The sequence below is a fragment of the Vulpes vulpes genome, chromosome 1, assembly GCF_048418805.1.
Source record: "Vulpes vulpes isolate BD-2025 chromosome 1, VulVul3, whole genome shotgun sequence".
Lineage (NCBI taxonomy): Eukaryota > Metazoa > Chordata > Mammalia > Carnivora > Canidae > Vulpes > Vulpes vulpes.
The window spans coordinates 168586117-168604676 of NC_132780.1; the positions used below are offsets into that span (position 1 = coordinate 168586117).

The window sequence follows — 18560 nt, forward strand, 5'->3', positions numbered from 1 at the left end:
TGCACATTACTAAATGAGAGAAGCCAATCTGGAAAGAGTACATTATTTATAATTCCAGCTATATAACATTCTGGAAAAGGCAAAACTATGGAGACAATGAAAATATCAGTGGTTGTCAGAGGTTGGGAAGGAGGACAGAATGAATAGAGCACAGATGATTTTTAGGACAGTGAAGCTAGCTACTCTGTATAATATTATAATGGATACATGGTGGATACATGTTATAACGTTATACTTTGTCAAAATCCATAGACCAAGAACAAAATCTATACATCCAAGAGTAAATCCTGATGTAAGCCATGGACTTTGGGTGACTGCAATGAATCAATATAGGTTCATCAATTCTAACAAATATACTACTGTGGTACAGGATACTGATAGTGGAGGAGGCTGTGTGTTTGAGGACAGAGGGTAATAGAAATTCTGTACTTACTGCTCAATTTCGCAGTGAAACTAAAACTACTCTAAGAAAAATAGAGTCTATTAAAAATTTTTCCAGTTACATTAAAATTTTTCCATTTTGTAATATGTCTATAAATTTATATCATTTAATTGCATTTTTTGATCAACACATAATATTGGGATTGAGATACATGAAGTCATAAAACAAAAGCTATGCCCTCCCTTATCCCAAGAAAATTAACTTTAAAAAAATCAAATCCCAAATTTTTACTGCTTATGTTTTTAGAATAAATATCATGCCCCTTAGAATTCTAGAAAAGTACCTTGGGAGAACTAAAATGCAGTTTCCTTAAACTAAAAAGTAATAATTGAACAAGATCATATTGGTCATCTATAAAGTGTTTCTCCCATGATAACTTATTCATTGTATTATAGATCTCAGTACTCTGGGATAATAACAAATCCATATAAAGATTCTCTACAGATATATGTGATGTTTCCATTCTCAACTTTGCTGGCAGATATGCATAATCATCCACATTCAAATGTTCAGATGGTCCCCTGGTACTTAGGAACTGATGTTAAAGAATATAAAAGTTGAGATACATTCGTTAGATTACTCCTTTCTGCCCCTGGATGCCACCGAGTAAGCATCGTTAAAGTCTCCCCTCCCACCGCGGTCATGTCTAAGTCAGAGTCTCCCAAAGAGCCCGAGCAGCTGCGGAAGCTCTTCATCTGAAGTTTGAGCTTCCAAACAACCGATGAGAGTCTGAGGAGCCATTTTGAGCAATAGGGGATGCTTACGGATTGTGTGGTAATGAGAGACCCCAACACCAAGAGCTCCAGAGGCTTTGGGTTCATCCCATGCACCACCGTGGAGGAGGTGGATGCAGCCATGAACGCTGGGCCGCACAAGGTCGAAGGAAGAGTCGTGGAACCAAAGAGGGCTCTCTCCCCAGACGATTCTCAAAGACCTGGTGCCCACTTAACTGTGAAAAAGATTTTTGTTGGTGGCATTAAAGAAGACACTGAAGAACATCATCTAAGAGATTATTTTGAACAGTATGGGAAAATTGAAGTGATTGAGATCATGACTGACCGAGGCAGTGGCAAAAAGAGAGGTTTTGCTTTTGTGACCTTTGAAGACCATGACTCTGTAGACAAGATTGTCATTCAAAAATACCATCCTGTGAATGGCCACAACTGTGAAGTAAGGAAAGCCCTGTGGAAGTAAGAGATGGCTAGAGCTTCATCTAGCCAAAGAGGCCAAAGTGGTTCTGGAAACTTTGGTGGTGGTTGTGGAGGTGGTTTTGGTGGGAATGACAACTTTGGTTGTGGAGGGAACTTCAGTGGTCTGGGTGGCTTCGGTGGCAGTTGAGGTGGTGGTGGATACGGTGGCAGTGGGGATGGCTATAACGGATTTGGTAATGACGGTAGCAACTTTGGAGGTGGCAGAAGCTGTAATGATTTTGGCAATTACAACAATCAATCCTCAAATTCTGGACCCATGAAAGGAGGAAATTTTGGAGGCAGAAGCTCTGGCCCCTATGGTGGTGGAGGCCAATACTTTGCCAAACCATGAAACCAAGGTGGCTATGGCGGTTCCAGCAGCAGCAGCAGCTATGGCAGTGACAGAAGGTTTTAATTACTGCCAGGAAACAAAGCTTAGCAGGAGAGGAGAGCCAGAGAAGTGACAGGGAAGCTACAGGTTACAACAGATTTGTGAACTCAGCCAAGCAGGGCAGTGGCCTAGCTGCTACAAAGAAGACATGTTTTAGACAATACTCATGTGTATGGGCAAAAAACTCGAGGACTGTATTTGTGACTAATTGTATAACAGGTTATTTTAGTTTCTGTTCTGTGGAAAGTGTAAAGCATTCCAACGAAGAGTTTTAATGTAGATTTTTTTTTGCACCCATGCTGTTGATTGCTAAATGTAATAGTCTGATCATGACGCTGAATAAATGTGTCTTAAAAAAAAAAAGAATATAGAAGTTACTTCAGAAAAGACAACTATAAACTTAATATTAGAAAATTCTCCAATTTTTCAATCTTTATCAATATACAATCATTATGGGTCATCTTCATGTGTGGGCTTCTCAAATACAGAGAGGCACAAAGCAGTATTTTCACCCCTTCTGGAAGCAACAAAGGACATAAAGCTTATTTACAATCTCTTGTATCTAACCACATACTAGAAAACCTAGTTCATCTCAGATTAATTTTCTAAGACTTAAAGTAACAATATACTCTAAAAAATAATCCAGCCTAATAATCCTTGGGGAAAAAACACAGCAAAGAAATGGTTAATTCTTAGAAATATACCCTGTTAATGAAGATTGCAGTGGGCAATAAAACACTTATCTTTTTAAATGCTAAAATATTCTAAGAAATCTTGATTTACTCTTCTAAGACATGGCTCCAAAAAATTAAGCAAAATTTTAGTTTTTAGAGAGTTAGAAAAAATAAACTGAAATATAACGTTGTCTATGATTTCTTTAAAAATGTATGTGAAATCAAACTTAGAAGCTTTCTTCTTGGGGCACCTGGGTGGCTCAGTTGGTTAACCAACTGCCTTCAGCTCAGGTCATGATCCCAGGGTCCTAGGATCAAACCCCGTATCAGGCTCTCTGCTTCTCCCTCTCTCTGCCTGCGATTCTCCTTGCTATATGCAGTCTCTCTCCGCCCTCCCCCCTCAATCTCTGTCAAATAAATGATTTTTTAAAAAGAAGGTTTTTTTTCTATTAAAAAGGGGAATAGGCAAGGAAAATAATATATGTGAGAAATTAAGCAATCCAAAATAGGTATTATATAATTGTCTTTATTATAGCTGGCCAATTTGTTGGAATGTGTCACTCTGAGAGGGAACATTTTTAATCTCCTACTGCCATCTTATGTAATGTCTTGTCATTGCACAATACAAAAGGAGGAATATACATTTAGGAAAAGCAAGAGAACTTTCTAGAAATTGTATAACAACTCACATTTCTCTCATAAAAATTAAATATCTATTGTTCTATCCCCTATCTATTTGTACTAAGATTTATTAAAGTTTGGTCACTGAGCAATTATTAATAATTCCTTTCCTATTAATTTCTTAAACTTCCTATTCTGACCACACTTACTATTTCTTATATATAGTTTATTGTAATGAAACACAAAAACTGGACATTAAAAGGTATAACAATAAAACAGAAACAAAGCACAATTCTATTCATTTTATTGTTGTTATTTTGTTTGATTTTCACAGTTCTATTTTTTTTTAAGATATTATTTATTTATTCATGAGAGACACACACACAGAGAGAGGCAGAGACACAGGCAGAGGGAGAAGCAAGCTTCCTGTGGGGAGCCCGATGTCTGACTATATCCCAGGACTCTGAGATCACACCCTGTGCCTAAGGCAGACATTCAACCACTGAGCCACCCAGACGTCCCTCACAGTTTTACTTTTTAAAGCAAAGAAATTCAACAATCTTTCTTACGGAAGTTTACCCTAAAACCATAAGTCATAATTATAACTTTATTTATTTATTGGAGAGAAAAAGAGGAGAGAGAGGGCACAAGTAGGGTAGGGAGGGGGAGTGGTAGAAGGAGAAGCAGACTCCCCACTGATCAGGGAGCTCGATGCTCCAGGACCCTGAGATCAAGACCTAAGCTGAAAGCCAATGCTTAACTGACTAAGCCACCCAGGCACCCCTAGAATTTTCATTTAAGGTGCCAATTTAAACACATGCCAGTGTTTAAAAATCATAATTGAAGTAGGCAAATTTGTATTTATTTTTCTATGAATTCTAACAACTGTTTTTTTAAAACATATCATTAGTCAATTACCATTCAAAAGACCATAATACGACCCATTGTAGAAAGCTGTCAGTAGGAGAGTCTCCTCCTTGGTTATTTAATACCAACATCCCAACTATTAGAGAAAATAAATCAATTAAGAATTTACTCATCAATGAATAACTAAAACAATACCAAAAATAAAAACAAAAAACAAAACCATAGTATCAACTGACAATGGCTTAAACAAATAAAAGTTCATCTCCACAAGAAGGAGTGTGTTGCCTTTGATTCTGTTTCTCAAAAGTGTCATCAACTACTAAGGTTCTTCTCAGCTTTCCATTCCACCACCCTTAGAACACTGCCCTTTGTCCTCATGTTTGTCATTTCATGGTCATAAAATGGTTGTTATTGTTCCAGACAGTAAATCAATGTCAAGACTAGAGCAAAATGAAAAAAAAAATAAGAAAGAAAGAAAAGCAAGCGCCAGATGCATTTATCCTCATATTATTGTTATGAGGATATATTATTGCCCATTTCTAGCCACAAAGGAAGCTGAGAGAAAGAATACTTAGTTCAGCACAGGTCACTGTGAACAAACTTAGCAAGATTAGGGAGAAATGGATGGTGGGAAAGAACAAATAATGTCTGCCACAAGGAATGAGATTAAATGGATTTATAATTAAGACTTTCTGTCCAGATGGTAGGTTAAGCTGTAGGAAGAAGCATCCCTCTCTTCCAAACACATATTAATGCTAGGTTATATGTTAGGGAAGATATATATTAGCAGAGCTTAAAGCAAGTAAAAGAAATGTTCAAGTGCCATACACAAAGAAAGCCAGTAATAATGTCTGGAAGCTGAAGATTCCACAGAGGTAACTGGAATGCTTATACCTAAAAGGCAGAAGTAAAGATACTAGACCCAATGCACATGTAACAGCTGGAACCTGTTACCTTACCTGTAAGGTAAGGTCTGGCCAGCAGAATACCTCCCACCAATGTAAGGACCCACACAAATATGGGCAGTGTACCCTAGCCCAAATTAGTCTTTTGCATGAAACAGAGCACCTGACCTGTGTTGCATGCAGATGTTGAGACTGAATTCTCATATAACTCACCCAGAACAAAAAAAATTCAAGGAGAGAAACTAATGGAAATGGTCTAGAACAGGTTAACCCTGTAGTATAACTGGCAATCAGAAAACCCTCAAAGGGACATAGCACATAGAAGATAATTTCTACATAAGATGAAGCTGCTGGCAAATAAGGAAAAGCACAAAAAGAAACACAAGTGACACAACAAATGGGAGAAATCATCCCCAGGGATCCATCCATCCACACCAAAGCAATTTCAAAGGGTCTATTCCAAATCAGTCTTTGTAAGACTCTTTCAACTTTAACAGATAATAACTATAAACATAATCCATACTAGGTGGTCAGGAGTTAGGGAAGGGAAACCAGGAAAAATACTAAAGAAACAGAAAACTTGACTTGACCTTTTCTTCCCATGACCCTAAAATGAGCTTACACATTATTCATAGAAAATAAAAGGGCTAAGGGACACAGAGTCATTTACAAGAATAAATCAATACAAAACAGACTGAATTTTAGAGAGCTAAAGGATATAGGACAGAGGTCATATAATTGAAAATTGCAAAAACGTATTCCCTGGCCCTATGGATCTCCAAAACATTTTCACAAAGATGAATGTATTAGACTTGATGAGGGCATCAACTAAGAAAAGAATCTCAAAGGGAATGAATTTTCAGCTGAATATGGAAAGATCTGTGGGGTCAGGGAAGAGACACAAATTATCAGAATACTGATGATTCATCTTTCTACATTCACAGGCTTGTGTCCAATCCTACTCATACAAACTTAAATGAGTTTTAGAGAAACTGGAAAATTTAATAGATGTGAACATTTGTCCAGTAGATGGAATATCAGTATTAGGAGTAAATATTAAGTAGATTTGCTTCATTTCACATAGAAGATACATTGAGTGCTCCATTTAAAATCTTCTTTCAAAATATTTAAGGTGTTTTAAGAGAAATTTTTTTGTTCTCAGGAAAAAAAGATCAAAATTGGAATAGGAATGATACATAAAAGGAAGAATCTGTAACTTAGATAATAAACTCTCCTCAGTTTCTGAATTAAGCTTCTAAAATAAAGTTCCTCAGGTCAGGAACTAACTTTTGTATCCAGATGTCTATTAAGAAAGAATCAACCATGATGGGATTACAAGTAACTTTCATTTCCTTATTTGTACCTTGCTGGATAGTCTAAATGTGTGTTACCTTTTATAATAAGAGTATCAAAAATAAAAATTTAAATTCAAATAACATGCTTCAAATCATCAGTTGGCTGAAAAAGGAGACAGGAGAAGATGTGTAAGTCTCTCTAGATCTTTTATTCAATAAGGAAAAAGCCCAGGGCACCTGGGTGGCTAAGTGGTTGAGCATCTACCTTTGGCTCAGGTCATGATCCCAGAGTCCTAGGATCAAGTCCTGCATCAGGCTCCCCACAGGAAGTCTAGTTCTTCCTCTGTCTAGGTCTTTGCCTCTGTGTCTCTCATGAATAAACACAACCTTTAAAAAAAATAAATAAATAAGGAAAAAGCCCTTCCACAAATTAAATTGTGTCAATAATTCTGATAGAATATTAATCATTCTTAACATGAAATCTAGTAATATTGGCAGATTCAATCAGTTCTTCAACATCTAAGTGATAATTATTAAGATCTTAATTGTTCAATCACTTGATGGTTACTTAACTTCTTTAGCAACAATTATGGATGGCAGAAAAAGTGGGAGCTTTCTCCTTCAAAGTGAAAATATTCAAAAGAAAAAGTCTAATCAAGAAAAAAGCACATTGTGCTGATCATTTCAGGAAAAAAAAGAAAAGAGTAAATGAAAAATAATAACAATTTTCTCACCTACTCACCTTCTAGATATTTAAATAATTTCCTTTATGTAGAGAAATCAGTATGACAATGAACATATAGGAAAAGATTCTGAACAATTATTACATTCTGCTTCATTATATAGTAGAACTATAAAAATTGATCAACAAAGTTACCAAAGAACATAAATAAAATAATTCTTTCACAAATACCAATAGGCCACATAAAAACTGTATAAAATCCAATTATAGTGATATATAGCACTTCTTGCTACAACAATGACACACAGGAACACATGTAACATGTAACAGATCAATTTTCAGCCTAGTTTCCTAAGATAAAAGTACCTATACAAATCACTGTTAAATCAAGTTCAATTACCAAGTCAATTTAAACCAAATTAGGCCTAAAACCACATAAGGCTCTACTGGTTTCCTAGAGCTAGAAGGATTATTAACTAAATAATCTGAATCATTCCTCTAATTCTGTTCTGCATATTTGACCTGAGCTTCCTAAAGTTAATTCAGAGCACTGAGTTTAGAGGACTGCGCTGAGCAAATTCTACTTCGATGCCATCCTGTTCAGGGTACTAAGGGACAGAGAATTGGAATTCAGAGATGGAAAGCTAATAAAATGCTGGGCAGCTAAGCAGAAAATACATCTGGACAATCAGTCCTCTCAACCTGGCTGCAAATTTGAATTTCCTGGGCAGTTTTTTTTTAAAGTACCAAATCAGTTAAGTCCAACTCTTTAGAAATTGAGCCCATGTTGTTTTGTTTTGTTTTTTTAATTCACCAGATGATTCTAATACAGAAAAAGAATTAAAAAGCATAGCAACAGGGGATATCAAATAAACAATATTCTTCAGGTTTAATGCATCCCAAACAGAGAATTGTATTCCAAACCAAGAGTTAGTTCCAAAGGGAATTAAAACATAAATATGGTAATTTTTATAACCCCAGAATACAGGGTTGTAGTAGCCAAGGCACCAAGAAATTACCTGAGGGACTGATTACTGAAATACTGAAAGAAACTAAAGGAAAAATTCTCCCTGGTGCCTTTATTCTTTAAGGGCTATGAGAATAAATAGCTAATAAAGTCAAGCAGTGGAGTAATGAGGCTCCTGGTACTTTTTTTCTATGCTAATGAGACTCAGCAGGAAAAAAAGGGGGGGTCCAGAATTAACACATCTGTTATTATTTGGTTGTCATCAACCTCAAAGAAAAAAGCCTTGAAAACAACTATGTTAACAATTTTTTAAGGTATTCATCCAAATTCAGGTCATTTAAAAACCCTAAATCCACTTACCAATAAGACTTATTTTTCAGCCTGAACAATCCAGAGAACTTTAGTGACCTTGAACTTCCACAGAAAGTGTTCTCAACTTTCTGATGGCCCTTAATATGACCCAGCTGAGACTAGATCAACAATGAAAAATTGAAATTAACCATTGTGGATGAAGATATTCAAAATATATTTCAAATAAACAAGAAAGTATAGGAAATAATAAACATCTATATACCCACTACCTAGCTTAAGAAATAAAACATTAAAAATGCAGTTGATGGTGGCAACAGAATTCCAGACTTCAAGCTCTCTTACAAAGCTGTAATCATCAAGACAGTATGGTACTGGCACAAAAACAGACACACAGGTCAATGGAACAGAATAGAAAACATAGAAATAGACCCTTGACTCTATGGTCAACGAATCTTTGACAAAACAGAAAAGAATATCCAACGGAAAAAAGACAGTCTCTTTAACAAAAGGTTTTGGGAAAACTGGACAGCCACGTACAGAAGAATAAAACTGGACTATTTCCTCACACCATACACAGAAATAGACTCAAGATAGATGAAAGACCTAAATGTGAAGCAGGAATCCATCAATCTCCTAGAGAAGAACACAGGCAGCAACCTCTTTGACCTGGCCTCAGCAACTTCTTACTAGACATGTCTCCAAAGGCAAGGAATACAAAGGCAAAAATGAACAACTGGGTCTTGAAGATAAAAAGCTTTTGCATAGCAAAGGGAACAGTCAACAAAACCAAAACACAACCAACAAAAAGGGAGAAGATATTTGCAAATGACATATCAGATAAAGGGCTAGTATCCAAAATCTATAGAGAACTTATCAAACTCATCACCCAAAGAACAAATAATTCAGTGAAGAAAGGGGCAGAAGACATGAAGAGACATTTCTCCCAAGAAGACATACAAATGGCCAACAGACACACAAAAAACTGCTCCACAGCCTTAGCATCACGGAAATACAAGCCAAAACCACAATGAGATACCACCTCACACCAATCAGAATGGCTAAAATTAACAAGTCAAAAAAAATAAATAAATAAAAGGACAGATGTTGGCAAGGATGCAGAGAAAGGGGAACCCTCATACACTGTTGGTGGGAATGCAAGCTGGTGCAGCCACTCTGGAAAACAGTAGGGAGGTTCCTCAAAAAGTTGGAAATAGAGCTATCCTATGAACACAGCAATTATACAACTGGGTATTTACCCCTAGGATATAAATGTAATGATCCAAAGGGGCACCTGCACCCCAATATTTATAGCAACAATGTCCACAATAGCCAAACTATGGAAAAAGCCCAGATGTCCGTCAACACATGGATGGATAAAGAAGATGTGGCAGGGATCCCTGGGTGGCGCAGCAGTTTGGTGCCTGCCTTTGGCCCAGGGCACGATCCTGGAGACCCAGGATTAAGTGCCACGTCGGGCTCCCTGTGCATGGAGCCTGCTTCTCCCTCTGCCTATGTCTCTGCCTCTCTCTCTCTCTCTCTCTCTCTCTCTCTCTCTCTCTCTCTCTCTGTGACTATCATAAATAAATAAAAAATTTTAAAAAAGAAGATGTGGCATATATATATACACAATGGAATACTACTTAGCCATCAAAAAAATGAAATCTTGCCCTTTGCAATGACATGGATGGAACTAGATGATATTATGCTAAGCAAAATAAGTCAATCAGAGAAAGATAATTATCATATGATCTCACTCATCTGTAGAATCTAAGAAACAAAGCAGAGGGAGGAAAAACTAAAACAAGATGAAATCAGAGAGGGAGACAAACCATGACTGTTAATCATAGGAAAAAAACTGAGGGTCACTTGGGTAGAGGTGGATGAAGTAACTAGATGAGCATTAAGGAGGGCACATGATAAAATGAGCACTGGGTATTATGTAAGACTGATGAATCACTGATCTCTACCTCTGAATCCAATAATACATTATATGTTAATTAATTGAATTTAAATACATTTTTTAATGCAGTTGAAGTCTTCTGTGTTCTTCCTCTCCCATTACCTCTCTCACTCCTACCAGCCCTCTTCTAATTTAAATGGAACAGTCCTAATGCTAAATTTGGTGTTTGTTATTTCTATGAATGTTTTTATAATTTAACTATATATGTATAAGTCTCCAAATAATATATAGTATGGTTTCTTTTGTTTGTTTTTAAATTTTATTTATTTAAGAGAGCGATAGAGAGCACAAGTCAAGCAAGTGGAGGGGTGGAAGGGAAGAGAGAATCTCAAGCAGTGTCTGTGCTGAGCACAGAGCCTAACGCAGGGGCTCCATCTTACAACCTATTTTTTCCACTTAATTTGCTCTTATTTATAAGAGTTTTTAGTCTAAATACTACTCATTTGATTATTATACGCATTGCATTTAACTTCTTCCAGTCTGTGGCTTCTCTTTCACTTTGTTTATGGTGTCTTATGACACATTTAAGTTTTTAATTTTAATTCAATCAGTATCACCAATCTTCCCATTTAGTTTTTAGTAGTGGGACAATACTCAGGCACCACAGGATAACTACTTTAAAGCACAGTCTTTCATAAAATGTTTCCCTTTCTCATTTTAGCTCAGGTAAGAGTAAGAATTTTAACGATCCTGTCTTCTAACAATGAAATCTTATCTCTACAAAGTAGCCTTGGGCTTCTTCTAGCAACCACAGATCATCTGACAACTGAATAAAACTGATATTTCTTCCACTAACAGATAGATGCCAATATTGACCATACTTTGAAATGGAACTTCTAGATCAACTGAAGTATTTTCCATAAAAAGAATGAGAAGGACTTCATGAATTGTAGCATATTTGATCCACAAATGCTGGTTTTATGTATTCATCTTTTCAGTAACTGAAGTATAATTGACATACAATATTTATTATTTCAGGTGTACAACAGTTATTCAACATTTGTATACAAGGACGCCTGGGTGGCTCAACAGTTGAGTGTCTGCCTTCACCCCAGGGCATGATCCTGGAGTTCCAGGATCGAGTCCCGCATCAGGCTCCCTGCATGGAGCCTGCTTCTCCCTCTGCCTGTGTCTCTCTGCCTCTGTGTGTGTGTGTGTGTATGTATGTGTGTGTGTGTGTGTGTGTGTGTGTGTCTCATAAATAAATAAAATCTTCTAAAATTTTTTTTAAATAAACATTTGTATACATTGTGAAAAGGTCACCACAATAAGTCTAAATGCCATTTGTCACTTTACAAAGTCAATACATGACTATTGACTATATTTCCCATGTTGTACATTATATTCCCATGTCTTATTTTATCAATGGAAGTTTGTACTTCCTAACCACCTTCATCCATTTCACACACCCCAAAATCCCTTCTCTTCTGACAACCACTAATCTGTGCTCTGTACCTGTGAGCTTGGGTTTTGTTTTGTTTTGTTTTTTAGATTCACATGTAAGTGAAATCATATGGTATTTGTATTTCTCTCTCTGACTTACTTTACTTAGCAAAATACCTTCCAGATCCATCCATGTTATTGCAAATGGCAACATTTCATTCCTCTTTATGGCTGAGTACTATTCCATTATTGTATACACCACATCTTCTATATCTATTCAATCATCAATGGACACAGGTGGTTTCCATATGTTGACTATTATAAATAATGCTGCAATGAACACAGGGGTGCTTACATCTTTTGAATTAGTGTTTTCATTTTCTTTGGATAGACACCCAGTAGTGGAATTGCTGGATCATGCAGTAGCACTATTTTTAATTGTTTGAGGAAGCTCCATGTTCTTTTCCAGAGCAGCTGACCAATTTACATTCCCACCAAGAGCATAACAGAGTTCCTTTTCTCTACATTCTTCCCAAGTGTTATTTCTTTTTCTTTTTTAAAAGATTTTATTTCTTTGAGAGAGAGAGAGAGAGAGGGAATGCATGAGAGTGGGAGGGGACAGAGAGAGAGGGAGAGCAGGAATCTCAAGCAGACTCCATGCTGAGTGCAGAGCCCAATGCAGGGCTTATTCTCACAAACCTGAGACCATGACCTGTGCCAAAACCAAGAGTTAGATGCTTAATCAACTGAGCCACCCAAGTGCCCCTCTTGTCTTTTTTATAATAGCCATTCTGACTGATGTGAGGTGATATCTCATTATGGTTTTGATTTGCATCTCCCTGATGAATAGTGATGTTCAGTATCTTCTCATATGTCTGTTGGTCATTTGTATGTTATCTGGAAAAATGTCTATTTGGTTCTCTACCTATTTTTTAATTGGATTATTTGGGGTTTTTTTACTGTTGAGTTGTATAAGTGCCTTAAAAATTCTGGGACGCAACCTTTTTATCAGATATATCACTTGCAAATATCTTCTATTCAGTAAGTAGCATTTTCATTTTGTTGATGGTTTCCTTCATTGTGCAAAATCTACTTAGTGTAATCCCAATAGTTTAATTTTGCTTTTGCTTCCCTTGCCAAAGGAGACATACTAGAAAAATGTTTCTATTGCCTATGCTTTTTTCTAGGGATTTTACAATTTCAGATCTCACATTTATCTCTTTAATCCATTTTGAGTTTTATTTTTGTATATCATATAAGTGGTCCAGTTTCATTCTTTTGCATGCAGCTGTCTAGTTTTCCCAATACCATTTATTGAAGAGATAGTTCTTTCTCCATTGTATATTCTTGCCTACTTTGTCACAACTTAATTGACATATACATGTGGGTTTACTTCTCAGCTCTGTTCTGTTCCATTGATCTATATACCTGCTTTTATGCCAATATCACTGTTTTGATTATTATATCCATGTAGTATAGTTTGAAATCAGAGAGCATGATGCCTCCAGCTTTGTTCTTTTTTTGTAAATTGCTTTGGCTATTTAAGAATTTTTGTGGTTCCATACACACTTTAGTATTATCTGTTCTATTTTTGTGGAAAATGCCATTGGAATTTTGACAGAGGTTGCACTGTTTCTGTAGATATCTTTGGATATTATGGGCATTTTAATGATATTAATTCTTCCATCTATGAACATGGAATTTCTTTTCATTTATTTGTGTCTTCTTCAATTACTTTCATCAGGGTCTTTTGGTTTTCAGTACAAAGTCTTTCACTTCCTTGGTTAAATTTATTCATGGGCATTTTATTCTTTTTGATGCAATTGTAAATGGGTTGTTTTCTTGATTTCTCTAACAGCTCATTATTAGTGTATAGAAACAACAGATTTTTGCATATTAGTTTTGTATCCTACAACTTTACTGAATTCTTTTAGCTCCAACAGATTTGGTGGAGTCATGAGTGTTTTCTATATGATATATATATGATATAATATATATCATCAAATAGTGATAGTTTTACTTCTTCCTTTCCAATCTAATTGCCTTTTTTGTGTGTATGCCTAATTGCTGTGGCCAAAATTTCTAATACTATATTGAATAAAAGTGGAGATAATGAGCTTCCTTGTTCATCAAGGATATTGACTCGTTTCTTTTTTTGGTGTCCTTGTCTGGTTTTGGTTTTAGGGTAATCCTGGTCTTATGTAAAATGAGTTTGAAAACTTTCCCTCCTCTTCAACTTTTTTTGGAAAAGTTTCAGAGGATGGGTATTAAATCTCTGAATGTTTGATAAAATTCACCAGCAAAGCCATCTGCTCCTGGAGTTTTGTTTTTTGGGAGGTTTTTGATTATTGATTTGATCTCTTTACTAGCAACTGGCCTATTCAGGTTTGTTTGGTGTTGTTTGTTTGTTTGTTTGTTTAGAGATAGAGAGAACAAGAGCACAAGTAGGGGGGAAGGGCAGAAGGAGAGAGAATCTTAAGCAGGCTCCATGCCTAGCGTGAAGCCCAACGCAGGGCCCAATCTCATGACCCTGAGATCATGAGCTAAAATCAAGTATTGGACGCTTACCTGACTGAGCCACCCAGGCACCCCTATTCAGATTTTTCATTTCCTTCTGATTCAATCTTGAAAGACTGTAAGTTTCTAGGAATTCACCCATTTCTTTTATATGTTCCCTCAAGAGCAGAACCTCAGTTTCCTGTAGCAGATTGGGACCCCCGAACATCAGCTTTGTGTTTTCCCAGAACATATATTTTGGAGCTCATCTCTCTAGGGCAGATCTCAGGGGATGAGGTGCATAATGTGGGCCACCAATCCCTCACTCCTCCAGGACAAGCACCTAATGAAATCCCTCCTATTATGTGTCACCAAGCCAGAGGTGGGTTGTGAGACCATCTCTCTGCCTCTCCTATCCATCTTGATGTAGTCCTTTATCTCCTGCTGTGGAGAATAGTTCATCTAGTTTTCATATCCTTTTCTGAGAGAAATGTCTATATATAGCTGTAGATTTGGTATGTCTGTGGGAGGAGATGAGTTCAGAATCTTCCTATGCTGCCATCTTAAACTAAAACCCACAGATGCTCATTTTATCTTTCTTTCCTTGATACATCAAAATGGGAAAATATGCTAAGACAAAATAAATTTCCTGTACTTTACCCATTAAATAATACAACCCATAAAAAAATTAATAAACAGTACACAAGCAGAAGTTATAGAGTTCAGATTATAATTTTTAAAAACTGAAATGTTTATATGGAAAAATCACTATCATATAGGGAAGAATGTTCGCTGTAAAGTGATTCCTGTTGTCATTTACAGTGACCTACTGATCATAATTTTACAAAGGAGAAGTACCAGATGTTTTGGGCAATATTGAAACATCTTCATCAAAAAAAAAGAAATTTCCTCTTCCTATATTTTTATATATCATTTGCTTATTCCACAAAATCAGCTCCAATAGCAACCAAGGTACTCACTCAATTCATTCTCTCATTCAGTTAGTAAGAATATTTATTAACTATGTTACGTCATAAGCTAGATTTATAGGGTTATGATGACAAATCAGGATCCTGTCTTCCAGAATTTTGTGGGTTTTTTTTTAATATTTATTCAGCACTCACTGTGCAGTAAGCATGGTGTTAAACTTTTCAAACTCATTGTCTCACTTTATCTTCTCAGAAAGCAACAATAAATCACAAACATTTATTGGGCACTTATTCTGTGCCAGTGACTATTCAAAGCTCCAAGGAGTCAGTAGTGTAAAGATAGGAAATGGTTCCTGTTCTCATAGAATTTTAGAATGGGAAGACACACCACAAATACTTTTTTAAAACAGACTATTTAATATAATATATTTCTATAAATAAAATATTACAGGGTAATGGGATAAAGAGTGAAATCTAAATAAGACTTAGAGAAGCTAAATAAATTACCCAAGTCACACAGCTGGAAAGCAGCACTACTTTGACTTTAATCCCATGCTTTTTCTACTACATCAGCTATTTACATTTTGATGTTTACATATCTCTACATCTCTTTTAGTCCTGGATAGTATACAAAAAAGAAAGGGAGCAAGGAGTCCTTCCTGATGTTCCTCAGATACCCTAATATAGATCAGCAACCCCAGATTATAGCACCAGCTCTGCCTCAACCTCCCATGTCTCCTCCCTACTATTCAAACTGATAGAATGACCAAGCTCTGAACTTTATATCAGAGTGCTGAGAAAGGAATAAGACAATAAAGTTATCAAGATCATGAGCAGAAGTTATGGAGAGCAGTTTGACACCACAAAGCTATGTATAACTACTAACATGAAAAATTATGTAAGGAGATGCTTTAGAGGCTTAATGTGAAGACCTCATTTCAAATTTTCATTGGGATACTAAAGAAGAAAGCATGAATATGAATATTTTACATAGCTATTTTATGCTACAGACATTTAATATTTTTTGGTGATTGCTTTTCCAAAAAACTATCATTAACGCAGTAGTTCATATTATACATCATGGCTTCACATCATAGGAGAAATAGAAGAATTCATTTACATATAAATATATAAAATAAATACTATAAAACAGAAAATACAAAAACCAAAATTTGTAAGTATCAAAAAAGGTCTTTTCTGAACCTTATTATGTCTACTTTATCTCTTTTATTCAGCTCATAGCTTTTTTTTTAAGATTCCATTTATTTATTCATTAGAGACACAGAGAGAGAGAGAGGCAGAGATGCAGACAGAGGAAGAAGCAGGCTTCATGCAGGGAGCCCTATGTGGGACTCGATTCCAGGGCCACGGAATCATGCCCTGAGCAAAAGGCAGACGAGCGTCTGAGCCACCCAAGCATCCCCAGTTCATAGTTTTTATTAGAAATCAAAACTGTGTTGAAGTGAACTAACTTTATTGTAGTAAAAACTTTGCAATAGATACATGTACCAAATCATCATATTATATACTTTAATTTATACAATGTTATATGTCAATTATACCTCAATAAAACTGAGAATAACAAAATTTAAACTGTATAAATAATACTTTAATACCTACTACGTTTTGCTAAGATCTACAGTGTTTTAAATTCACTTAGTCTGACTCTATGAGTTTTCAGAAACAACAGACTGCTCTGATTTATTATTTCTTTCTGAGGCAGTCTTTGTTTTTGAGCTAATTCATCGATTTCACTTTCTTTTTATATTCTCTTCTGCCTTTTATACATAAAGAGATGATGAAAACAATTATGATGATGATGATGATGACTTACAAATTGAAACACAGAAACTAACATTATGCTGTATGTTAACTAACTGGAATTCAAATTAAAACTTGGAAGAAAAGTATGCATGGCAAAAAAAAAAACAAATATAAAATACAAGGTAATACACTGGTTTTAAACATCACATTGTTAGCATACTGTCAATGACTGTTTTGATGAGATTGGTATGTATATTGAAGGACAAGGCAAATGAGAACTAATTACTAATATACAAATTCTATCATTCCCAAATGTTGTTAAGAATCAGAATAGTCATGGGGCACCTAGGTGGTTCAGTCAGTTAAATGTCCAGCTCTTAATTTCAGCTTAGGTCAAGATCTTGGGAGACTTGAGAGTGAGCCCCATATAAGGCTCTGCACTAGGATTGGAGTCTTCTTGGGATTTTCTCTCTCCCTCTCCCCCTTCCCAGTCTCTCTCTAAAAAAAGAAAATGAAAAAGAAAAAGAAGAAGAATCAGAATAGTCACCATGGGAGAAAGTAGATACAACATTACAGAGAATATCTGTTAAATTAAAAAAACTGCATCCTGAATTTGAATTGGGAATAAAGATGTGATCATAGGATATATTATTCTTTTAAAAAATCTAGTTTTGTCTACTGAAAACGACAAAGACCTAACGTTAGTAACACAAGCAGCCTTTGCACCCAGATTCTTGTCTTGAAATTCCATTTTCCACTAGTAAGAATGAGAACTCACTGGAAGAAAGACTGATCCAAAGATGGGAGTGGGAAATGAACAAGATGAATCTGGGATATTTTGTCAAAACAGGTAATAAGAAAACTATCAAAGACTCAAAAAAGGTGCGGGTGTTTGGGGCAGGGGGTGGGAGTGGGTGCTGCTAACCAAAAGCTTACATGTTCAAAAAGAACATCTACTAGTCAAAAATGGAACAATTTAAGCATCAATAAAGATGCTTACTGTAGTAATTAAAGACATCAAATATATTCAAATTTATGACTTCATTATTTTTAAATGACTTTTAAATTTATGACTTCATTACGATTTTACTTAGTCACCACTGAAGGAAATATTTATTGATCAAAGTATATTATGTCTAGCTTTTGCCTCAAAATAATATGGCAGAGGAAGTCAATGAGGGTAGAAGCAAAATAATATTGGCATGAATTGGTATTTGCTGAAACTGGGTAATGGTACACGGATATACACTATGATATTTCATCTACTTTTCTATATGTCTTAAATTTTCCAAAATAAGGGCAGTCCCTGTGGTGCAGCAGTTTGGTGCCGCCTGCAGCCCGGGGTGTGATCCTGGAGATCTGGGATGGGGTCCCATGTCGGGTTCCGTGCGTGGAGCCTGCTTCTCCCTCTGCCTGTGTCTCTGCGTCTGTGTGTGTGTGTGTGTGTGTGTGTGTGTGTGTGTTTCAATAAATAAGTAAAATGTTAAAAAAATGTTTTTTTCCAAAATAAGAGTTAAAATTTTTTAAATATCTGCTTTTAACCTTAAACATGTTTTCTTTTTCCTTTTTTCTTTTTTTTTGGCATTCTTTTATTTTAATAATAAATTTATTTTTTATTGGTGTTCAATTTGCCAACATACAGAATAACACCCAGTGCTCATCCCATCAAGTGCCCGACTACC

At 35.9% G+C, this 18560-nt stretch overlaps 1 pseudogene; it reads left to right on the forward strand.

Annotated features, from left to right (window-relative positions):
• The first annotated feature begins 1051 nt into the window (after positions 1 to 1051).
• Positions 1052 to 2136, forward strand: LOC112926344 (heterogeneous nuclear ribonucleoprotein A1-like; annotated as a pseudogene).
• Positions 2137 to 18560: the final 16424 nt, after the last annotated feature.